Genomic DNA, 25,231 nt, shown 5'->3' with positions numbered 1-25,231 from the left:
AGGATTTCCCGAGAATAAAAAAAAAAATAAAAAAGCAGGTGCCGTCAATGGTAATTTAAATAAGAAAAGACACGTTAAGTGGTTCTTCTTTCACTAGTAATAGAAATTAATTAGCTTTGAGTTGCTTTGGAGGTTTTACATTTTTTGCTGTAGCCTGTTATGTTTTATAATTGTATGGAAAGTAGTTTTGATTTGATCACATTATCTGGTGTGAGGGTTCTGCTGGAAGGCAGAGGTACATAAATCAAATGTCAGCCTGCCTGCTGCGGAGGCTGCGGAGGATCAAGAGTGTAAATTCAGATCTTCCGAGTAAGTCTTTGAAGTGCTGGAGACGGTTGTGCCACCAGCCTGAAGTGTGCTGCTGAGCATTTCTTACAGAGCTAGGAGCTGGCGAGTGCTTTAAACTGAAGCATGGCTGCGTTGGGCTGGCTCTACCCTGGTGGAAACTGGTGCAGAATAGGATCAAGTTACTGGATTAAATCAGTGCCAAATCAGAGAGCAGCCCCACGTATGAAATGCAGCCGCTGTGTCTATGTGCGCCAGGCGTGCCACTTGAACACGGGGGTTTTGTCCAAGTTTGTGCTCTTGGTGTGGAGTAGAACCGATGGAGCCCAGTAGGTGCGGGTTTGTACCCAGTAAGCGCTGAGGTTCCCACCGCTGCTCTCCTCCAATTTTGTATCCTGCTGTCTGGCACCGGTCGAGGTGCGTCTTGGGGTTTCCTGCAAAGAAATTCGGTTCGGGCACCCGGAGCCTGCCGTGCAGCAGGAACCCCAGCGCAGCGCCTCGGGTCGGTGAGTGAGCCGAGCGCCCGAGCCGTGCAGTGCGCGCGGGCGCAGCGACCCCGTGGGTGGCGAGAGCAGCGCTGGTGGCAGCGAGGCACAGAGCATTGCTCGTGGTACGCTGCCTGTTGGCTCGTGTTTTAAAGGGAGCGTGATTCTATGAGTGCTTCCATTGATGCTGCTTATTCCAGAAAAATGACTCGTTTTCCAGAGGGTCGTGTTGTTGCTAATATGGGTGCTTGACATTGCAGCCAGACCAATGGGATGTGGCCATTAGGAAATGCAAACTGGTCCTGTTCCTATCCGTCGGGCCGGCCTTACTTCTTGTGTGTGAATTACAAGTCCTAATTAACCCTTTTATGTGAATTATTCTTGGAGCTTGGATAGACTTTCTAATAGTCATTTAGTTTCTCTTACTGCTAGGTAATTTTATACAGAGATAATTGTCAGATCCTGCTCGTGTTATTGATGGTTGAGGACGGATGCATTTCTTTACATCTGAATGTATAAATTAGAGGGAAAAAAAAGTGCCTTTTTTAGTTAAAATGCAGGTTGCAAAAGCTGTTACTTTCCTGAGGACACAAATTTTATCTTTAATGTCAAGAGTGAAAGATCCAAGTGCTCCAAGGTGTGCCAAGACGAAAGCACCGTGAATCAGGGTCGTACTTGTTACATTTATGGAAAGCAGGGCTGAATATCCTAACAGGCAGGCGGAGAGTGGCGTCCTGTTGTCAGGTTTGGGGAGATGGAGGAAGGCTCTCAGCTCTCTGTGTCTCAGTGAGATGGGATGGCTCACAAGTGTCTTGTGAGGCTTGGTGCCAGGGCAGAGCTGAGGCAAGCACAAGAAGCAGAACGTGCGGATGGATTCCCTGGTGCCTGTTGGTGTGCGGCGTGGTGAACGTGCAGTCCTGCTAAGCTGCTCCTGAGTGCTGGAAGTGGCTTCTTGTGAAGTCACCGTGCAGACACGCTGCTGGAAGCCAGTCTCTACTCCACCTAAATTCCTTCAAAAATAAAGGTGTCAGGGAAGTTAACAAAATGTCCGTGGAAAGCGTTTTCAGAAGTTATTTTATTCCTCCTGCACCGCGATGAAGCGGGTGCTGGTGTTGGCATTTGTTCAGCTTTAATTCTGACTGTCAGGGATGGCTTCCCTGCTGAACATCAGGTCACGCATGTCAAAAGGAGCTTGTCAACTCAGAGGTAAAACTGGGGGGACATCTTTCTGCTAGAGATAGCCAGTACCAAATAAAGCCCACGGAACAGAACTTAAGCAGGATTTAGATGCTCCCCTTTTTATGGTGCACAGAAGAACAGATACTCGCGTTATTCTGAACGCGCATCCATCCAGGGTTACTGTTAGAAATGTGGGAGCATGTATGGTTTCTCGTCTGTGATTCAGCTGATTAATTCAGCTAGTTAATTCATTTTTTTAGCTTGAGTTGAATGATTCTGAGAGGTCTTTACAAGCAATTTTGCAAGCTATTTTCAGTTGACTTGGATTTTTTTTCCCCTTCGCTGTAAAAGTGTTCTGAATATTTTTGTCCTGATGCTGGTGAGTCAAGAGCTAAGAACTTCTGTGCTTTATTTGGTCTTTTTTAAGTATTTAAAAAAACTATTCTAAGAGAAGACGGCAAAGAGAAAACCTTGCTGTTGTCTACAACTGCCTGACCAGAGGATCCAAAGAAAGCAGAGCCAGACTCTTCTCAGAGGTGCACAGCAATAGGACAAGAGGCAGCAAATGCAAGTTGGAACAGGGAACATTTCACTTAGATGCAGTAAATTTTATTTTTTTTTACTCTGTGAGTAAATCTCTGTCCTTGGAGAGGTGTTCAGGAGACTCAGCTGGCTGGATCCCTGAGCAGCCTGATGCGATTCGACCTCCTTGGAGCAGGTAGGACTTGGTGACCTCCAGAGGTCCCTTCCCTTCCGACCTAACTTAATTTACAGTTGTGTGATTCCATGAAAGCACAGAGCTGTGCTCTGGTATGTGATACGCACGGATCCAAGTGGCTCCTGACTTGAAGTGTTAAGTTCCTTATTGTTTGTTGTCCAAAAGAAGATTTTGAGAGAGCTATGAACTACAAGAATCAGCATGATTGATTAAAGAGTGTAAGATGTGTGGAGATTGTAAGTCAGATGGATGAGTGGAAGCCCCTGCAGGCCTGAGGAGGTATCCAGGAGGCAGGCATGCAAAGCCTGGAGAAGCAGCTCCCCTGCTTCCCTCCACAGACTGCCACGGAGGAACAGAAGCTGATGTTGGACCTGGCGTGGTGCTGGACACAGAACAGGAGAGCTTCAGGAGGTACCATTCCTGATCCACTTTGAATTCAGTGCTGTCTGTGCATCCTCTGTACACCGGTCGTATTCTTGCAGCTCAGAGCTCAAGCGCTAGTAATAGAAAACCTCTTTTTGTTTCCGCTGAAAATGCAGGCAGCTTCTGAAAGTGAACCACATAATGCCAGCTGAATTAAAAGAAGGAAAGCACTTAGAATAATTCAGCAAACAATAAGTGGGCAGCAATCTAGAAAAAATTAATTATTTTTTTATGTTCAACATATTTGTGATGATATTTAATTACTGTTAGGAGAGCTTGGAAAATCTGAAGACAAGTACACTGCAATTCAGCTCAAGTGAACACTTTTGTTTGTGGTGAAAAGGGGTTGACGCGCTTTTCTCTCGACTGTGCTGGGAGAAGGAAGGTGATAGAAACAAGGGGGACGCCATTCTCCATGGCAGCAGAGACTTAATTTCCTCACAGCCTGAGTTGTAGGCTCCTTAATTTTGTTGTCAGAAGAAATTTGGTTTCAGTTGACTTAGGCCATGAGTATGGAGAAGTTCTGAATCGAGTGAGGCGAGGGAAGTGTGGCATCCTAGCGTAGGCGGCCGGTCTCGAGAGCTTGCTGTGGGTCCAACACAATTCATAGGGGGTGAATTCATTCAGCCGGGGTGAATCAAAAATCAAATCTGGCACTAAATATCAAGGTCCTTTGGTCTTTTTTTGGTAACTTATTTACATATTAGCATCCACTCCTGCAACTAGATTAAATGCAGTTGGGAACCAAAATGGCTTTTGGGCTCTGGTTCACCTGGCATAGAACCTAAATACAATCCCTGGGACACAGAGCTTGCTCTTTTTTTTAGGTTAAGCTGAAGAAGAGACAAAGGAAAATATTTGTTGGTTGACCTCTGGCCCCAGTACAAAATATAGAGAGAATAGTGATGAATCTCCAAAGCCTGCTGGCACAGCGAAGTGCTTGGTATTCCATGAAAAAACCATCATGTATTCCCTAAATAGTTCATTTTGTTTTCTAAAGTTCTGAAAAACTCGCTTTATTGAAATGCATGTTGTTGCATCGATTTTTCTAAAATACACCTTGTTATCTTTTCTTTGGTAATTGGTGACTGGTAATGACTTTGGCAATTTAACATGTTCTTGCAGACACTTTTCCCATTCCCCCAGATAACTGAAGTCAAGAGAGAGGGCCTGTCTGTCAATCTCTGATGCCTGTCAACCCGCTTGATTGACGGGTTTTGGTCCCACAATAGAGACCATTTCTGCAGCCCCCGTTCTGTTATTTTCTTCTTTCTTAATACTTGTGGGGGATGGTGTTTGCTTTATAATCTGTGTTTAAAATCCAACTTGGAATGAGGCCAGTTTCTGAGAAATTATCACAAAGTCTTGTTAGCTTTGCATCAAGAAAATTCTCTGGAGACTTCCTTAAGCTGTGATTCCACCTTCAGAAATTACCTTTGCTCAAAACCTAAGCTTCATTCTTCAGCCAGAATCCCCTTCAAAATCCAACAAAGAGGCTGCGAGGTTTGCCCTGTCTGTTCTGATATAAGAAAAGTCATTTGTTCACGCTTTATTTTATTTGGGAAGTTCTTCCTCCTGGGATAACTGGCATTGAAAATTTTGCATGTAATGAATGTAGGCAAAAGCTGGGAGGCTGGGAGCAGGGAAGGGGATGTTGGCATGAGGAGGGAAAATGTGATAAAACAGAAAACAAGACAAATTTCTATAGGAAATGTAGTTTAATATTTACTGTCTAATGAAGAAAGTAATCCATGATTGCTCATCCCCAAAATTACATGTTCTTACAGTCATCCTAATCAACTTTGCATTAATTCACTTAATGGTGAATTAAGTCTGTGCACTAGTATTGTATCTGATAGGAATTGTACTTAAAATTTATTACTATTTTTACTCTCATTATAATGAGAGTAAAAAGAACTTCATATTTGACTCAAAAGGTAACTCTTATTTTAAAATTATTATTATTATAATTAATTTAGTTTAATTTTAATTATTTTTATTTATTATTATTTTAAAAACAAGAAACAATTCATTGTCAGGTGCTAGTACCGTGATCTCTGGGAGCGATGGGAAGTGCTGCGTCAGGGAGCTGGCTGTAGACTCAGCGATGTTGATGTCACTGCTCGTGTGACTTGGCCAGGAAGAGGAAGAAAAGGAGGGGTGAAGAGCTGCCCTGCTGGAGATGGAAACGCCTCCAAGGGAGGAAGAAAAGACAGAGCAAGGAAGTTTGCAGTGGAATTAAAGCTGGTAGTGTGACTCAGGTACCTTTGGTGAACAAAATGCACTTACAAATAATCCCGTAAAGCCAGGGTAATTCTGATTGCTTCCAACATCAAGACCTGTAAGAAGCAGCAGCTGCATTTCCCTGGTCCTGGTGCGGGTGCAGCTGGTGCTGAGCGGTGTGCCAGTGCTAGCTGGGGAAGTGTTCATTTAGTTCACATTCTCAGTGCAGAGCTTGAGGATTCTCTTACCACATTCTCTGTTACAGGCAAATACAAGAGGTGGACACTGGGGTCAGATGCTTTTGGTTGCTTTAGGATGTTCAGTTGGTTGGGTGATCCTTTTTGTCCCAGCTGTTTGATGAAACGTAGGCCAAAAAAAACCCTAGCCCACCACCAAACCCCAAAGGATATCTTTAATAAATGTGAAATACTTCTCCTCTGGTAGCTCCTTGGGCTTCTCCTGAGGTCCTCATTGCATGAATGGCTGTGTGATACGTTCTGTGCATCGAGAAGAGGAAAAATAGCCCAGTGTGATACAGAGTGTTTGAGTGATGTGCCCTGTGCATCTTGGGCCTGTTTAGTTGGTAGTGTTTGGTTGATGTTAATCTATTTTTCCAAAGAGTTACAAAGACTTATTCAGGATACAAATGAGCTCTTTCCCCACAGTGCTTTCTGCATTAAGTGGCCATGAGCATCTGCGTCAGGGAATACAGACCTCTTGTAGGAATGACAGGTCCTGGGGAACCAAGAGCAGGCAGATCCCCGCTGTCATCTCCTTCTCAGAGGAGTTCTTTCTGTCTTCCAAGCTGTTCTGAATGTACACTTCGTAGAAAGCTGTAATTTTCTAAGCTTCAGAATAGGGGGCAGTAAGGTCACAGCATTCCTTGAACACTTTTTGTTCTATTACTGCTGGAATATATGGTGTTAACGTGGTTTGGAATGACTCCATCGTTGCTTTTGAATCAGGCCATACCTCTCATAGCGTGGTAAGCTGACTCTTGCTAGAACCCCTTCTGTGAGTGACTTCGTGGTGGACAAGCTGTTGAAATTGCTCACACATTAAATAAGGCTGTCCTGAAATGTGGGTGGTACTTCTACAAAGTCTCCTAAACCGTGGTATACAGTTAAAATAGATCCTACTGTACAGACAATGGCAAAAACCAAGTTTCTGCTTCCCCACCTGAACACAGAAGAAGCTAATGGCTGGATGCAGAAACCCAGCACGTGCCTTCCTTGCACCCACAGGAGCCTGGAGGAGAGGTCTCATTTGTGCCATTGGTGGCTGCAGCCTTGGTACCAGCCTCATGTGCCAGGTCCATGGAGATCGCTGTCTTTGTCCAAGAAAAAGTCACTGGTGCTACCAACATCCCAGAAACCTGTCTGCTGCAGGTATTTTCTTCATCTGTAGGAATATCTTTTGTCTAATGCCCTGCTGAATTTTATGTGCAATTTTGTCATTCCTCCCACCCCCCAACCTTTTTAAAAAATTGCCCTAAAGCTATAATTTGCTTTCCAGATTTATCATGTTCATGTATTCACAGAACCAGTAAGTGGGAACTCTTGTTTTACTCTCCGTGCTGTTGGTTGTTTTGTATAACTGCACGAAAGCCTTTCCCTTCTGAACTAAGGAGACAGGGTTTAAAATTATTCCTCATGCTTAATTCCTGCTGGCTTGGAACCATCTTTCTGACCTCTTTTGGAGTTCTTTCTCTTCTTGCTGTTTTCTTTGTGGGATAAAGCAAACAAAAATGAAACCAGTATCTGGGCAAAGCCATACTATTGATTTAAACAGTGTCATTAATATTATCACTGTTGTTTTCTGTCTCATTTTGTATGCATCCCAGCAATTGCTCTGCTTTTCTGATAGCGCTGCACTTCAGCAGAAGACTTTGTAGAGTTTTCCCACAGTGATGTGCAGAGCTGTTGCACTAAAGTTAGAAGGGAAGCTATGAAAAGGTGAGTGTGGCATGTTAAAAAGACAGAAACCGGTGGTAAGATACACAAGAAAGGGATCTAATTACAGGCTTTTGTCAAAAGAGTTCATAAAGCCAGCGCAGGTCCAGCCAGGCTGAGAGAAAGAAGGATGAAAAATAACCGGTACGTAAAGGTACTCGTAGGAGCAGGGATGTGTCTGTATTCTGAACGGGATTAGAAGTGATCAGAGCTTCAGCAGCAAGCTTTGCAACGTGCTCCTTCGTCTGACGCTGGCACCTCCAGCCGTGTGCAGCATTACCACCGTCAGCATGCTGTGGGAGGACGTAGCACGTCTGGGGGTACAGCTGGCTCCTTACTGATCCGCTGGGGGTTCCTGCAGGTAACCAGAAGCCTGCCTCAAATCCCACAAATTGGCAGAGCCCTCATTTCGGAGATAACGTGAGATTTAAACAGCTTTGTAGATCACGGCAGGTGAAGTTAAACCAAATCAATTTGTTTTCTAAAATTTAGCCTTGGCTGAACAACTGTGACAGTCCCTAGCAAACCGAATTTGAAATGAACCCACCCTGTGTATAAATAAAACGTCCCGGTGCTCCTGTTGGTTTCTCTGGTGCCGTCTTTCTGCACTCGGGCTAGATGCTCTGCAGCCTGGTTTGTTCCTCGCAGAAGGCGTCTTTAACCTTCTGATTGGCACTGTGTGGTACGGTGACGGAAGCCCTGATTTTGCACACAATGAATATATTGATAGATTTATCTCATTTATTGTACTTATCTGTCATGGCTAAGGACACTAATGAGTTGTTTTCAGGGACTAATGAGAACTGTAATGGCTAATGGATGTTTACAGCATCGCTGCATTTCGCCATGTGATAATGTGAACTCCAACTTCAGTCCCTTCAAATCTTTAATTGGCACCATCAGTGTCTTTAATTACATTTCATCAGACAATAAAAATCTCAGAGAAATCGATGGGGAGAGGCTGATGATCCTGTTGGAGTGACCAGTTGCTCTAAGGGACGCTTCCTTTGGATGCTGCAATCTTAAGTAATAGATTGCTGTAAGAATTCTCCAAGAACTGATTTTAAAACAGACCCAGTTCAAACTCAGACTTTTTCCTATCTGCTCTGCGTTTTCCATTACCTGAACTGTGCTTTTACCTCACGTAAAGTTTTCATATCTATGGCAAAAAAGATTGTCTTAGCATTTTTGCTGATCAGACTCGGGGGGGACACTTGCCATTTGGAAACCATTTCAGTGTGTGACCGGCCCTCAAAAGTAAGTTACAGTGGGGGAGATGTATCAGAGTGATCCAGGCAGTAAGCAGGAACATCTGTTTAATGGGTTTATTTTAAATTATTTTTCTAAAGAAAAAATATCAATAGATATTTTTAATAGATATTTTAGCGGGAGGATGAGGATGGACGCCCCTGCTGGGCTGGCTTCAGGTCGACAGCCAAGCCAGAAGGACTCTTCTTACACCAGAGCCCCCCGGCATTATTTCAGGGCTTCCATACCAAAAGCAAACGTGGAGGTGGCTGTACAGCCGCTGCGTGACTTGAGAACGTGAGCCTGGTGCTTGGGGCTTTTGTAGCAGAGCACAAGGCCAAGTCTAAGTGTACATTTCCTGCTGATTTTAATTTCAATGAAAATACTAATTAATTAAGAGGAAGCATTTGATTTAACTCCACTAAATGTCTAGATTTAATCTGGAGACAATGTTTATTCCTTCAGTTCCTAGTATACTGGCATATATATTTTTACTTTGAAAAACTCTAGGTGATAAATGTAAGAATTATGTAGATCACGCTCAATTCGAGCGGTATATCACTTTCCGTGAAACCAGCTGGGATTATTTCCTAACAGTTTGTTATTATTCTTTTAGGGATTTCACTAAATTTGTTTCAAAGGTTTTCTGAATTATAATGCTCAGAATAATCTGTGCAGCAGATGAAATCCACGTGGATTTTGTAGTTGCCCAAGCATTCTCCTTTTGCTGACTATGAGGAGTAGTTTATGGTTAAATTAACAAGAATTTATTCCTGTTCTGAAGTCAGAACAACCACTTTTATAGCAAAATAGTTGAATTTATGCTCAGTTACCTACAAACACATTACTTTTGCTTGCGGCCTTAAATTACATTGGCTGATACCGCAGGAATTTCGGGGTGTGCTGGAGGCAGACCACATGAGGTGCTCGAACCACAGCAGCACTTAGGAGGGTGGGGGGCTGGAGGCTGAGCTTTGACAGAATCCCTCTTCGTTACGGTAAGGAAGGATGAGGCTGGTGGTCTCTCTGTCTTGCCCTAACGAGTCTGGGTCTGAGGCTGAGGATAAATGTGTGAGCTGAAGGGGCTGATGCTGTCCAGGGAGGTGCAGGCAGCTCAGGGCAGGCGGCAGGGACACCGGCGGGTAGCCCCAGAACAGGAGAAGGGCTCATGAGCTGCAGAAGCAAAGGCAAGGTGAGCTTTGTGTTTACACACCAGCAACCCACTCCTAAGAGGTGTGGAACGCCGGCTGTGAAGGTGCTCTTACCCCTTGGTGAGCTAATGCAGTGTTTATTTTGAGCTTTTAAAGAAAGTACAGGCTCTCTGCAGCACCGGGCAGCGGCACACACCACCTGCGCCCTGTCAAGTGGCCGATGCAGCCACTGGGATGGGATTGCTGTTCCTGGTTGTCGTTCTCCCATCGTTGTTTCTGGCGGAGAGCTGTTTTCAGGGCCGTGCTGTCCCCTGTTACAAACTCTCACAACGTTGCCTGACTTCACATGACCTGTTAAACACTCAGTTATGTCTCCATACTCTTTGTTTATCACTGTTCTCAGAGAAAAAAGAGGTAAAAGCAAAAAAGCATGGGCATTTTGCTAGAGATCTGTGCCTTTTCCATCACTTTCTCCATAGTCACAGTGTCTGCTGGCGAGTCAGGGGCTGTGTGTTTGTTCCTTTACACGTGCCTTTGAAAGATAGTTGCAAACAGCATTGCTTGTCCCAGATAAATTGCAGAAATCGTGCTTCTTGCTCTGGCTGGGATGTTCAAACAAAAAGGGAATACCAGTGATTGCTTTCTGCTGCTTTCCTGCTAGGGAGCCATCTGCTTTTTGAATCCCAGTATCGGTGCACTGCTCCGTCACTCCGCTGTTTGTTCGTCCTGTGCTGTCTCCAAGTTCTCCCTTTATTTCTTCAGAAAAGCACTCTTTTCTCTTTCTTTTCTCTTGCTTGCAGACCAGGGAGCAGTTCTGGGGGCAGTTACCTGCATGAAACAAGCAAAGTGATCCTCCGGCTCTGCCTGACGAGCCCCAGCCCCGTGCTGGCAGCTTTTGTGGCCCGGCGGTGGCTCTGCCCAGCCCTTTCGCCTGATGCACGTGGCGCCGCTGGCATCGCAGCGCTGACCGGGAGCCCGAGCTGAGCCGTCGGAGCTGTGCCAGGTAGCGAGGGCAGCGAGTGAGCAGCAGCAGCTTTGGGCTGTGCTTAGCAGCCTGCAGTACCTCGTGTAACGCTGCTTCCCGTATTCTTCTTGCTCCCATGTTTTGGAGTGTGCAGATGTTTCCTGGTTAGTTATTATTTAAGTGAGCAGCTTCTCGCTAACATGTTAATTAAAACTTGCTGTCCGGAATCTCTTGGTACAATTTGCAGTGTAATCTGTAGCCTCTAGTGCATCATTGTATCTCTATTAAAAGGAATTCTGTGTAATGATGCTGGGATTTAATTAGTTTCTTTGCTGGTGTTGTAAAACATAGTGATAAATGAGCTAACAGGTCCATGGATCATTATTCTACTAGAGATGAGCTTATTAGCTGATTATGAATCATTAACAAAGTCTACATGGGATTTGCTTATCTAATTCAACACAATTTTGAACATTCAATACTCTACATTCATTTCTTTCAACGAGCAACATTGTATTTAGATGGTAATCTTGGCATCCTTTATTCTGGACCTTTTTTTTTCAGTATCGAATTCTAATTATATTGCAAGTGCTGCGAGCAGACCTTGCGTCCACCTGTGATGGATGCACAACTGCGTCGCAAGGCTTCCCACAACTGCATGCTTCCATTTGGCTTTGAGCATGTTTGTTAATCAGCTGCTAGTGCAGGAAAGAAAGAAATGAAGACTCCTCTCGGCTTACATTTATTATAAGACACTGACTGGAGAAAAATGCAATACGCTGTTCCCTGCTAGAAGCGATTCTGTACGAGGGGGCACGGGCACACCACGAGGGGTTTTGCATTCTGTGTGTGCCCGTTGTAGCACCAGTGCAGTTGTCAGAAATCGTACATGTTTGGAACACAGAAGTAATACACTTCGTGGGGAGTGCCTGCTGGAGAGATTGTGTGAGGACAAAATATTCATGGATTTGTTGCTGTGAGTTTATCTTCAAATAAATAGAAGTTCAGTTCCACTTCTCGTTGAATGTAATTTACAAGTGTTTAAAGTATTTTAGTCTTGACCTCCCTGGTTTATTTTTAGCCAACCCAGACCTAGGTAGACTTCAGACTATTTTTTGCTGTGTTATAAGGTTAATTTAGGGTTTTTATAATTCAAGAACAAACATTTTCTGTCCTGAATTTTGTTAGCTTTTTGTTTTTAGATGTATTTGCGAAGTCTGTCTGGAATTTTTTGGCAGAGAAAACGGGCTATAATATGTTGTTGCATTGCAGAAGTTAAATAAGCTAAAAAGTAGGGAAGCCTAACGTGCTGATACAGGAATGTGTCGGTATCAGGGATGGGCTGCTGGAGGAGGCCAAGCAAACGCTCTGTAGAAGATCTCGCTGTAAGTCTTCAGCTTTGTGCATCATGAAACAAAAAGCGTTAGTGGCGGGTAAGTGGTTCATGGAGGAGAACGTACAAGTGTTTTTAAAACAGCAGAACAGAAATAAGAAGTTCCATCCCTGTCCATTTGTCTAAGCTCTGTAAGGTTTTTTCCCCAGCCATTTACATACTTTCTCCAAGCACACAGCACTTTTCTGTTAACTTCTTAATCCGGTATTGTTCTGATTGTTCTCAGTATTGCTAATTACGAGCCATTTGTACAAATACACTAGTGCGTATGCAAATATTGGTGTGCCTTCCCTGTTTCTTCCGAGCATGTTTTCCTTTAAGAGCAGTCCTTGGCAGCCGCCGGGACGTGCACGGTGTGCAGGCTTCGTGTTCAGGAGGCCGGGGCAGCACCAGGAGCCAGCTGCCTGCCTGATGGGAGGAGACGGGGCAGAAACAAGGTGTCAGGCAGCTCCTGTGGCTGGCCACAGTGCTCCTGCAGCCACTGCACCAACGTGAGCTAGCCAAGCTGTCGATGAATATGTTAGCGATAGAAAGCAGCAGGGTAGAGCTGCGTGGACGCTTAGTTCTGCAAGCGATGAGCTGTTTGCAGACAGAAGGTGGTTCGGGGTAGCCTGCGGTGGGTTCCCCTCGAAAATGCCATACTCAGGTGTGCGGGGCAGACCCAGCAGGCGTGTGACTTCGGTTCTCGAGCGTTCATGGGCTTCTGGAGAGTATCGGCTTGCTGTGCTGTGCCCTGGCTCCTCCTGTCCTGCCTCTACCCACGGCTGCAGAGAAATGGCAATCCAGGGTGTTCAGGCTGCTCTGTGCAGGGTCCCCGTAGCTCGAGTACTGCATGGAGACACTTGGATGCTCCTTTGGGAAGGCAGGCTGTTCTGCCGGGCATGCTTTTACTCAGAGAGGTAGCTGTCATTGAAAGTGACCTCTGTGGAACGTGCCAGGGTTGCTTCCGCACAGAAGGCTTTGTAATTCTTCAGGAAAAATCCTAGCGATAATGTATGAAGAAGATGAGGGTGGTGGTGATAGCAAAGCTGCAACCATCATACGCCGTTCCATAAATACAGAGTTAAAAAATCAGGATGTTCCTCAAAAATTGGCAGCTGAAAGTGGATACAATTTTCTTGTGATTCTAGCAGGATCCCTCTCTTATGAATATACTATTTACAGAGCCATTAGTTCTAATCCTTTCTGATCTTTTGTTTATCGTGTCAGAGGTAAATATTACTTGGTTTGTCTCTGTGGGAGCAAAGAGCATACTATTTTTGTTTCTCTGCTATTTCCTTTCACTGAGACAACCTGTTATTTCTTTCTTTGAAAGAGACTTGTAAAATGACAGATGAATTTCCAGCAACAATAATATCTCCTAATAGTTAGCGAAACAGGTTGGTATTGCGGAGATGCAGCCATGAAGAAAAATAGGAGAATTAGAAAGGCATGGTTTTAAATGTAATAGGATAGTAACGTCAAGTGAGATGCCAGAAATTTTCAGTATCCTTCATGGTGCGAGTAAAAAGGCTGCTTGTGTAAACATGAGCCTTTCCCGAAGTTGCTGCTTACATAACGTGTGACTAAAAGGGTCCCGTGCTTATCAGGGATCATGAATTACCGGATTATTAGCTCTGCTCAAATCTTTCTACAGTTGCGGTTTGCCATTGCACGCTAATTTATTCATTGTAAACCACTTACTCAGCTTCTAAATGGAGATCATTTTATAAAGTAACTTCATCTGTTTTATTTGAGATTTTATACGTAATAAACTGGATATAACATCGATATAAAAACATCAAATTATATTCTTCTGTAATTAGGATAAAATACCTGCTCTCAAAAGTAGTTGTATTTTTAACAAAGCAGTGTTAATTTTTGAGTATGAAATATCTAAATACTCGAATCCTAAGAATCATCATGCAAACATGTTTTACATCAGCCTCTGTACAGCCTGGGTTGTGAATCGCTCAGGAAGCAGCGTGGCTGTTTATTTTGTGGAACGCATTCCGTTTCATAAGCGGTAGGATGTGGACATCTAAATGAATTGAAACAAAGCAGGTTAATTATTCAGGGACCTCAGACTAAAATAAGTTAAGTCACAAATAATGCGTCATGTGCTCTCATTATAACCGGAGCGCTGCTAAATTACTGCGAGTATCGCCCCTCGCTCTTAGACCAGTATTTTCTGTCTGATTAGAGGTTTGTTTTCCTTTTTAGTATCTATTTGGCTTTTTTCAAAAGCAAGGTCCCTTTTCAGCTGCACATTAGTACTTTGATAGGGCTGAAGCTGTGTTTCTGCTAAATGACTCGTGATTTCTGGCTTTTGTGAAGCTCGCATAAAATGGGGTGAGGCAGCGTCATTCCGTGCAGATCGTTATTAATTCCTCTCTAAATATAAATAATAGCCAATAGCAGAGAATACCAACTTTTAGAGCAACATTTACGAAGCTTCATCTTCTCAAGGTGATGCCCTTCAGCAGAGGACGAAGCACGGTTCTTAGTTCAGCAGTTCTGTCAAGTCTGAGGCAGTCATTTGATTTCGCTTTTATACATATGCTTAGGTGTTCAGAAAATTCCTGTATGTAGAAGAGAAGTCCTGAATACTATAAGGCTAGGTCAGCGGCAAGGAGGTGGCTTTCCAAATTCTTACCGTGGATGTTTCCTGTGATCTGACTTTATTCTGACTTTGACTCGCTTCAGGGTAAGCAGCAGCGTGCACAAATCTATGAATCATTCCCCAGCTGATTTCCATTTTAACAGATCCGGTACTTGCTCGGAGTTGTTCATGTACTGCAGATGAAACAGTAGTGTTAAATGTTTGCAATTTCGTCCCTTTTACGAGAGGAGAAGGCTGAATATTTATTTTCATTTTAATTTTATGAGCATTGTTGATGAGGGGGCTGGGTTAGAAGCAAACCCCGTGTATAATTTATTCTGCCCAGTACTTGGAGGGTCTCTGTAGCCGTCTCGTGTCTACCTGATCATACAGAAGGAGATGCTTCTCACTCAGCACCAAAGTCTTGGTGACTAAGGGGACAAATTGAGGCCAAATCATTGTGAGTTCCAAATAAACTCACTAGAATGACATAAACGTTGGTGGTTTGTTCACCATTTGTCCCTTTATGTGAAAACTGAGGATCATCTTTAAAGATGTGGTGTAACAGAAGCACCGTGTTACAGGCTTGTTGCAGAAGTTACTGCACGGTCTCCGACCTCTTTGACGTACACGAGCGAGTCGTCAGAGCAGTATTATGCTGCCTTCTGGCCTCAGAAGACTTGTGTCTTGCTTGTATGCGGTTTCTCTCTTCTCCTGTGCAGCCAGGGGTTTCAGTTTTGTGGTCTGTGGAATCTGGGGGTTGGGTTATTTTATATATCTTAACCAAATATGCTTACGTATCTCCTCACGCAGCAGCAGCAGCAATAAACAAACCAGTTCTAATTACAGAATCACACAATGCTCCCGGGGTTAATCCCACATTCTGTGTGTTCGGATCCATGTATATGGAAGACATCAATGTTTTCCATCCGCCACCAAAATCTGCGATGCTCCCGTGCCGGACCACGACAGCAGCGGCTTTGCGTCGGGCAGCGTTGGTTTCCGCAGGTGTAGGCGTCGTGACCCAGCGTGGGGTCCTGTGCCTGGACTTCAACACAGACTCGCTGCCTGCGTCTTCATCGCGCCCAGGCAGATCCGGGTGGCACCAGGTGGGTTGGACACTGCGGCACTGAGCCGCTTCATTTGACTCCTCACCAAATCTCTGAAACTGCGACCCAGTTGTTACTCAGGCACTGCTCATGCCGAATTCCCAGTGAAGTCAGGGAGATTTTCACTTGGCGCAAGAAGGGGAATGGGGCCCGGTGCTTCTGAGACTCGGCTGCCGTTAGCCACAATTCGGGCGGAGGGGTTTGAGGGAAGCCACAGCCCCACGTTGACCTTCTGCATCTCCTAATTCTGGCTGCTATAAAAACATCAGAAAAAATGCAGGTTCATAGTTGAGCCCAGCTATCAATCTTGGAGCATTTCATGGTTTTTCATTCATGTTTTTCATGTCGTGTTCTTATATAAACATGAAGTGTTCGTCTGAAGCAGGGTACTGTCCTTACCTGAAACCAGGGCAACTTTGTGCCGTAGAAACAAGCGAGCAGCACAGCTCCAGGCTTTTTGTTGTTGAACTATAATGAGGTTTCTCCAGGAGTTGTGGAATCCTATATATGGGTTTTAATTCACTTCAATAGGTATTTAATGCAGATTTAATAAGACAGTTATTGTATGTTAATTGAATGTCAACTGATTGCTAAGAGGTTTTTGCAATTATTGAAGTTTACTAATTATCTGATAGATAAATCAATTTTCCCTGTAAATAACTCACATCTATGTAAGCAATAAATATGCTGGTAGATAATATGTATTGTCATATTGAAATGAGAGATGTGCTGTGGTGAGTAAGCTTTTTGCATCTGTCCTGTACAGGCGGAAGAAAACACTTTGCTGCTCTTACACTTGACAACGTGTTAGTCCCAGCTCTTAGTGCAGAAGGTCCAGGTCACAGGACGAGTGAGTACAGCAGGAAGGGGCCTCGAGAGTTTTACTGGGGCATCGTTAGGGATCCAAACAGACAGGAAAGTGGCTCGCATCTCTCCACCCTCCCTCGTTGCTCGAACAAAGACGTGTCCTGTATGAACTACAGAAACTATCAGCTGTTTCTCTTCCATTTGGAGCAAAGATTGCATTCTGATGGGGATTTGTTGTCCTTTGTGTCGAGAATGAGCACTTTGGAACAGGAGTTTTGTTTTCATTTTTGGCATCAGGCATGCATACGGTGCCGTACAAATGCATCAGTACATTCTGTGTATTACCAATTATTAATCAGTACTCAGTGTATTAATGAGGAAAGTAACTGTAATCAGCTCTGATTTATGCAAATTAAATACAGCCCTCAGACTCTTGGTCACTTGCCAGGACAACCTGCAGGTGGGGAAAGCATGGATAACAGGATAACAGTTTAAAAAAAAAAAAAAAGCTTTTTTATTTTATTAGGAAAAGGTTCTTACTGCTAATAAAATTTTTTATAGGTCTTTGAGCTTCCCCACTGACTGTCCTGCTTAAGTGCTAATTTATTAAATCGAATACACCTGATACGCGGCTTTTACAGGTGGCTAATGAGTCTGGCCACCTGAGAGATGCAGATAATTGCCTTAGACTGCAAAAATTTGGAGGGTGATGGGCATTCCAGGTAGGAGGAATGAGCCTCATCCTGCTGGAGCTGGAAATAGTGTAGCAGCCCTTTGGAAAAGGGAAGTGCTCTGTTGTTGCTGTAACTTTTTATTTTGTGTTGTTTTTTTTTTTTGGTGTCCTTAGGATGAGTAAGGCTTTTCATGGTGCAGCCGGAGGTGCGGTGTGGGAAGCAGGCACCTCAGCACTTACTAATGGGAACGGTTCATTTGCTGCACTTCTAATCACAGCTGATGAGCTCTCTTCAGAGCAATGAATGAGCAGAGGTTGTGGGACAGAGAAGCCAGAGGGGCTTGAGAGGGACGTGGAACATAGTTTAGCTTAGAAAATACTAAATGGTTTAATTGAGTTGAGGGGCCACAACCTGGTCTTGTGCCTGCTTTGCTTAGCGGGACAAACAGTTTCTTTAGGCTGATAGATTTGGAGCTTGCAGTAGGGGCCAGATATGCAGGAAAAGACAACTTGGCTGCCTTCTTATTTACCACTTGTGGACACTTGATACGGAGATGACGACTGCCTGGGCAAACTTTTTCTTGGGAACTTGTCACGTTCCCATTCAGAATTTGAGCAATTGAAGGACTTCAGTGAGCCACAGACGCAAGTAAGGTAACGGTGGTATCGCAGACCCTCAGACTTAACAGTCATGCAGGTGTGATAAAGCTGGCTTCTGACGTGGAGCGGTTAATAGTCGTGTAACTGAGTCTGTCTCTGGGGGACTGTAGCACAACAAGGGGAGTGAGAAGCGCCCACCAGAAAAAAGGGAGATTTCTTAATATGTCAGAGCTAGTGGAGAATTTAAAGAGTTTGTTGGACTTGGAGCAACAGCTAAAACAGGTTCTGTTGAGCGAATCACTTAACAAACCTTTAGGTAAGGGGCATGCTTTGCTTATCTTACCAAATTCCTTAATTTCCTCCAAATCCTGTATTCCTCAACATTAGGGAGAAGTGGAAAGTATGTCTTTCTCAGTCAGTGCTCTGAAAGCAGCAGAGGCATCCTCCAATGGAAAAGAATGGTCCTGATGAAAAGATCTACTCCCAGCCAGTGCCAAACAAAACGACACCCACGACCTCAGATGTCAAAGGGAAAGGTGCTGCTTTATCTGTGCACCGATCTTTCTGGAGCTCAGCTTGGGTGGCAGGCATGCTCCATCCCGCTCCGTCCAGGATTAGTGGATTATCTCTGCTTCCCTCCATCTAGGAATTAAGCGCAGCTGCCCTGGGTTCTTTTGTCATGGAGACTTTTTATGTCTTTGGTATTCTCCAGTCCTGCTTCTCCCCAAAAGCCATTATGCTGTTGGCTTGTAGGAGACAAAAGCTTGGAGAAGCACAATGACCAAGTAAACGGTAGTTACACCTAATCAATAATATGGCGCACGTGGGTGACACAGTGCTGTCAGTGGCTGATCAATAACTGCTTCCTGCTGACCTCCGTGCATCTGGCATGTTCAGTAAATAAATCCCAGCCTTCTGAAGAGAATTTGGCCCCAGACCTTCTTCAATTATCTTTGTTTTATGACTTGACAAGAGAGAGATTTAAACCTTAGTTATGAGACAGTGTTTCAGCCATTTAAAAGTTCTGTTGTGCGTTTAGTAACGACAGAAATTGGTAAAAGAGCCTTAAGAAGTTAACTTCAAGTATTTTTCTACTTGAAAAAATTGAAATTATTTCTTCCAATTGAAAATTATTAACCCTTGCCATTCAAACTATTCTATGATTCTATAAGTTAAGAAAAACACTTTCTTTCCTTTTCAGGTAGAATCAGAGAATGGTTTGGGTTGGAAGGGACCTTTCATAGTCTTACAAAGTGAAACGTTACTTGTCACTTCTGCTGATGACTGGACATCACAGAAGGTCATGGAAGGTGCCATGGGAACATGACGACCAGCCTAGGTCACTACACTGAGCATACCCCATCCTCCCTTGCAGTAACAACTGCTGTGACAAGGAAATGCCTTGCACCTTCCAAGAATGCAGCTGTGCTACATGTACGAGTTTCAGTCCTGTGGCATGAACTAGGGATGAGTTTCCATTTCCTCTTGCAAATGCAGAGTCGTGTGCTGCCTTCGCTTCTTGCAGGGGGAAAACCAAGCACACCTCTTCCAGTGGATCTGGAGAAGGAGGCCCCCAGTCTGTGTGAGCTGGCCCTGCTTGTCTCTGGATGGAATGTATTTCTGGTGACTACGCTTTTCATGTTGCATTTGTTCACATTTCCCAAGTGCCACCTGTAGGTGGGAAGCAGGAACGGAATGGAGCAGGGCATGCACTGACAATGGGGTGAAGGCACAGAAAAACCTAAGAAAAAAAATACAATAAAAATAATAAACCACAGCAGCAGACAGCACCCATTTGATTGTGTTTTCATTCTGACAATGAAACAACTGTGGGAGATACAAGAATTCATCCCAGGGACTGAACGAGCAGCCTTTTGGGGCTCGTTCTCATGTTCCCCTTTTTTGTGTTGTACTCTCCTTGTAGTACGTGAATGCGCCGTGTCGATGCTGTGACGTGTAGAACCTCGTGGAGACTTAAGAGCTAGAATCCTGCTGCCCAGCTCTTCTGGTGGTCAAAGTTGTTAAAATAGCATTTAGTTTTCATGGGAGGGCCTCAGCAAAATTCCCCACAAAACTCTTGTAGGTTTGCTAGAACATTTTCAGTTAAAAAGCAGCGGCATAATTTACTTGTAAGTGGCTTTTAAATTTAAGCCACTTTCCTCCTGAAAAAGGTGTAATTTTTCAGAACAAAACAGTTATTTTCATATTTAAATGAAAATAATCCATAAAGAAACCCTGCAATACTGAGTTTTATGAAAGGGCATGTTGATAAAACAATTCCAGTCGGGCAAGTAGCTCCGCACGGGCTGCTAGCGTGGATGCCCAAGTGCAGAGGACTTCTGCCACCCCTACCAGGGGAGGACCTTGGGAACAGGAACAAAAGGGACACAGCTGCCTGTCGGCTGTCCATTGAGCTCAGTGGAATTTTTCTTCTTTTCTCAGTTGCCTGCCTAAAGAAACGTTAATTAGGGGCTCTTTTTTTTTTTTTTTCTTTCCAGAAAACTCTCCTGTGGGACACGTGGGACACGAGGTAACTTCTGATTTCTAAAACAAAATAGAAATTATATGGGAGAAGAATATTGTAAACTGAATGGAAGCTGAGAGCCGGGGCATACTGAGTGAAAGAAAATCAATCCCAATTCTGTATTTTCCTTCAAGGTTCATGAAATGAGCGTTTCAACTCCCATGGACATTTTAGCTCCTGCTCACCTAAAAATGTTTGAGAGCCTCCACTTGTCCCTTGCTGTTGCAGCGTTGAAGCTTTACGCACGCACACCCACACGTGTTTGTTCAGACACTGGCTTCTCTTCCAGCAGCCCGTGTGGAGAATTTATACCCCACTATTAAATTATTCGCAGTTCTAAAGGATAATGCAGGAAAAAACAGCCCTGTTAGTTAGAGGTGCCTGAAATGTACTAGTAGTTTCGCCGGGAAGTACAGCGCTAGGCACATGAGCCCCAGTTTTTCCGTCAGCGCTGCCTTCTCATCCTTCACTGTTTGCTCTGGTGTCATCCTCATTGTTCACCATTCAGCCTTTCCGAAGGCTGCCAACAAAACAGCTGAATCAAGAACCTGAGGCTGAAGTGAGAGGATGAATTCCAGCTCCGCCGTCCGAGCCGGCCCCCGGTGCTTGGTGAGCCGACTCTTTGATTCTGCTATATCATAGCTTGCTTTTCTTTTGACTGGGCCATTGTCATATTGCTGTTGACCTCTGCCCCCACATATACAAACCTGAACTCTGGATTAGGCTTCCCAGGGAATAAACTATGGGCAAAGTTGAACTACTAGCTAGAATGAGGGGAAATGGTTCACGCTGCCATAGTAACGTGACCTTGTACTGTCTGCCTGGAACAAAGACGGTTTTCTTGTCCTTTTTTCTGCCCCTGTGAGTGTTTAAGCCCCCCTGCTGCTACTCCACTTAGGGAGGGGGAGAACGCTGCACACAAGCAGAGAAAAAAGAGGTTGCTCTCCCCTGCTTAAAGTAGGGCAGTCAGCTAGGAAAGTGGGAAATCAGGCGACCAGGAAAAAAAAAACACACAACTAAACAAGAGGTGGGGGCCTTTAGGTCAATAATTGAGTTGGGAGTTTGCAAGTTTCGCATCATCGTCCCGAATGCTAGATAGTACCATCTTCACTCACTCGTATTTACTTCTCCTCCAGCCCTTCTCTTGTTATCTTAGAAAAATGCCAGCTAGATTAATGCAGCCCTGGGAAGCTTTAATGCACGTGAGTCTGATGGAGAGAGATGGGGACCTCTGGCTCTAGTAGAATCTAGTGCTTATATTCTCGTCTCTCTTAGCTTTAAATAGAAATGCACAATAAATGATTTGTGATGATGCACAGTAATCATGGTGTCTGGCTTTTGCACCATGCCAGACTTCAGTAAGAAAACTGAGATGAGGGCTTACACTATAATGGGAGGAGGGAGTCAAATCCTTTTCAGTTAAACTAGCCTCGTCTTACTCACTTGCTTTTCTGCAGTTTTGGATAGCCTGGAAGGTTCTTCATCATGATGGTTAATGTTCTCACATGCTCACGCAAAAATCAAGTTTTACTTGAAATGTTTAATTGGAGATCATCTCACAGATTTGCTTCCAGTTTAATTTTAGAGAGCCATGTCAAAAGATACTGAAAAATCCCACCTTTTGCACTTTTTGCATGCAGAGGTTTGGAAGACTGAAAATTAATGAGGCTCTCAGTCAGCTGCCTGCTTGACCTGTCACACAGGGAGAGCCTGACAAGCTTTCTGTAATTCCTCCTAGGATGGAAATGGGCGTTCTTCGTATTTGCTTTCTCAGTACTTCCTTCATCAACTAATCTTTGAAGGTAAGCTGGAGTCGCTGCTGTCTGCTCAGGTGTTTTGGGGTGGATGGTAGGGGCGATGCGCTAGGCATGGACACAGTCACCGATTTACCCTTCTTGGCAGGTTTGGAGAAGTCAGAAGGTGGGGCTGGACATTTGCTGGCCTAGGTTCTCCTCCAGATGCTGCCACTGGCTTGCCACACACAACTACAGACACTTCTCATACGACAACACCGGGGTTGAAGATGGGAGTGAGCCGTGGCTGTTACCTGGTGGTTAGCAATGTGCACGTGACAAGCCAGGAGTTTGATAGGAAAGTGTGAAGTCCTGCATCAGAGGTTCCTGAGATGGCAGTGATACCACTGACCATGTGCTCGTGTCCATTCTCAGAGGAAAACGCTCAGCCTGGCCGTCTGGCATGAAGTTGGAGGAAGTAGCTTCTACATTAGGGATGCTGAAGGCTTACATGTTCATCTCTGTGTTCTTACTAGATCAGGCTATTTGGGTGTGGATTTCATTTTATTTTGAAGAGAATAGGAGATGAATGCAGACCAGAAAATTCAGGAAAGATGATTGAAAGGATAGAGGAAGGAGGTTTTGCCTTTGGCAACCAGATTCCCCTCAACCATTCCTGAGAAACATTCCCTTCAGCTCCCAAGTTATTCATGGCAAAGGGAAGTGAATGACCATGAAGAACTGCAGACAGTCCTTATGAGGTGAAGTAGGCATTAAAACAGCAAATGCAATTCAATGTAAATAAATACGAAGTGATGCATGTGAAGAAAAAAACAATCCTAGTGCCACACAAAATGCTGTGCTCCGAGCTGCTGGCTATTGCTGAGGAATGAGTTGTTGAAGCTATCATAGATACATCTGTGAAAATGTCAAATCAGCACTCAACAGTAGCCAAAAAAAGGAATCCAAATGCTAGAAAGTGATGGGAAAGGAACAGACAGCAAAGTGGAGAAGTGTTGTTATGACAGTGTGCAAGTCTGCGGCCTCCCGCACTGTAAATACTGTGCAGTCCTGCTGCCTGAAAAGGACGTAACAGAACTGGAAATGAACCAGCAAGTGACACCAGCAATAGATGAAGGCATGGCACTGCTCCTGCATGAGAAATGACAGAGTAAGTTAGGACATAGAGCCTGGAAAAGACAAATGGGGAAAGACATGATAGAGAGGCACAGATAACTCTACAATTTTTTTAGCGTGCGCCGTTTCTTTCAGTGAATGATCCAGAAGGCATCAAATGAAGCTGTTATTTACCATGTACAAAATTAACTGGAAGAGGTCGCTGTAGAACTTCCTGCGTCAGGACACGCAGCCTGGGGCTCCAGAAATCCCCAAGCTACAAAACACTAGTAGGTGGGAAAGAACTTGGGGAAAGAAAATTGCTACATGCTTTGCCTGTTGTTAGGCTGTGCCTCAGGCAGAAGTTATTGACCACTGCCAGGGACAGGCTATTAGGCGAGCTGGGTCTTCATCTAAAAGCTGCTGCAGAGCTCAGGGTGCTGCAGAAGGAACAAAAGTAATTTAGTAAATACGGCGCAGGTGCACCCGAGCTCCGGCTGGCTCCGGTGCCTATTGTAACTTCTGCAGCGTGGTGGCCTCTTGTTGTCTCTGGCAGCAGTTCCTTCATTTCCAAGCAGGAGTGAGCAAGTGGAAAGCAGTAATGCCTGCTTCAGCATATGGCAACATGTCTAATTGATTGTTATTCACTTAATTTGCATATGTCATTACACGAGGGGAAGGGTCAAGGGGGGGAGGGCTAAGTTACGCGTTTCATATCGATGGGATTAAATACTACTCTGTCACCACATCAGGGCTTTTTCAGTAGTGCAGGAAGCATTTATGTTTGCTGTCTAGTGGCTTCCCCTTTAAATCTCTGAAGAAACGCCTTAAAAAATAGCAATACAAGTTACAAAGGTGCTGGGCAGGGACTGACAATTTTGTGTGAGTACCAGTAAAATTGCAGGCAAGCTTCGACTGCAGCTTCCCTTGTGTGTGGCGGCTGGATCCTCAGCCCTTGCCAGCCTGGTGTTCCCCCTGTTAGAGGAGCGCAGCTGGCCCCGCTGCCTTAAATCAGCTAGCGAGAGCAGAGAGCCCGTTCTGACATCTCTCCTCTGCACGCCAAGCTGTCTCGCAGAGCGAGGAATTAGTCACCGAAGAGATGCCAGCAGTGCGCCGCGTTAGCGAGCGCCAGTGCTGTCGATCAGCAGAGAAACTCATTAGAATTCTGTAAAAACTCTCCTAAGAGAATGGGTGGGGATTAATTGATTCTGTGGACTTTGACTAACAGCTTTTCACATAAAAAAAAAAAAATGCGTGCAAAATTATCAGGTCCCTCGTCTTTTTCCGTGTGAATTCTGCCCAATAAGAGTGACTCTCTCTCTAAATTATACATGGCAAATCCCGTTATGTACAACATGTAAGCCACGTGTGAGCCAGAACCAAACCTATTGCACGTATTCAGACATCTCAGTAGATGCTAGTTTCGTATGAAATTCTTAGAATTTCTTATTATTTCATAAGTACTTGGTCTTCACAAGCTGCTTATTTTCCTCTGCAAGATACGGCCCTGAAACGAGCTCCCTGCCTCCTGCTCAGCTCCGTGCTTGTGCTGTTCCAGTCGCACCAGACTGACAGCAGTCGGCAAGCGTGGAGTTGGACGTTTTGCCCGTTGTTCCTGGGGCTGTTTGTTTTCATTTTCACAGCAGCACATCTTCGGCACAACCGGAGTATTACTTAAATTCCTTTCTTCTGCAGGTGATGATGTGGAGCTGAGAGGAGATGAGCTTGTGCAAGGGCATATGCTCTCTTCCTATTCCCCACCAATGCTTTAAACTGAAAGGGAGAACTTGGAATATTTTGTATTATTTTTCCTAGTAAACAGCTGAAGTTTTCTCTTTCTGTGTTTTTACCACCTTTGCCCACTCTCCTTGTTTATTCTGCATTCATGCTCTGTTTTTGCTCCCAGCTTTGGAGGTTTGTTTCATGGCCCTCAGTTGTTCAAGCCATGGCCCAGTTTGGGACTCACAGTCCTCTGGTTGTCAGGTTACCTACAGATGGAGGTAAGGAAAGCTGTTGTTCTAAATAAAATCCCATGGCTTAATATTTAAATTGGTGTTCACATTCAGT

General features: G+C 44.5%; 1 protein-coding gene across 3 annotated transcripts in view; it reads left to right on the top strand.

The window, feature by feature from the left end:
• LOC308182510 (uncharacterized protein) overlaps nt 1-25,231 on the top strand; it is a 92,012-nt gene that overhangs the window by 5,129 nt on the left and 61,652 nt on the right. For 2 of the 3 annotated variants that reach the window (XR_013941841.1, XR_013941842.1), the window contains 4 exons: nt 20,290-20,924; nt 22,054-22,117; nt 22,218-23,454; nt 25,071-25,164. The gene's annotated coding sequence lies outside the window, so the exon portion shown is untranslated. Of the gene's footprint in view, nt 1-5,129; nt 6,859-7,156; nt 7,269-20,289; nt 20,925-22,053; nt 22,118-22,217; nt 23,455-25,070; nt 25,165-25,231 lie in introns of all 3 variants that reach the window. The other variant, XR_013941843.1, reaches the window with a different exon arrangement.

This window comes from Anser brachyrhynchus (assembly GCF_964034855.1).
Source record: "Anser brachyrhynchus genome assembly, chromosome: 24".
NCBI lineage: Eukaryota > Metazoa > Chordata > Aves > Anseriformes > Anatidae > Anser > Anser brachyrhynchus.
The sequence above is the reverse complement of the archived record's forward strand: the minus strand, read 5'-3'. Positions and strand labels throughout refer to the sequence as shown.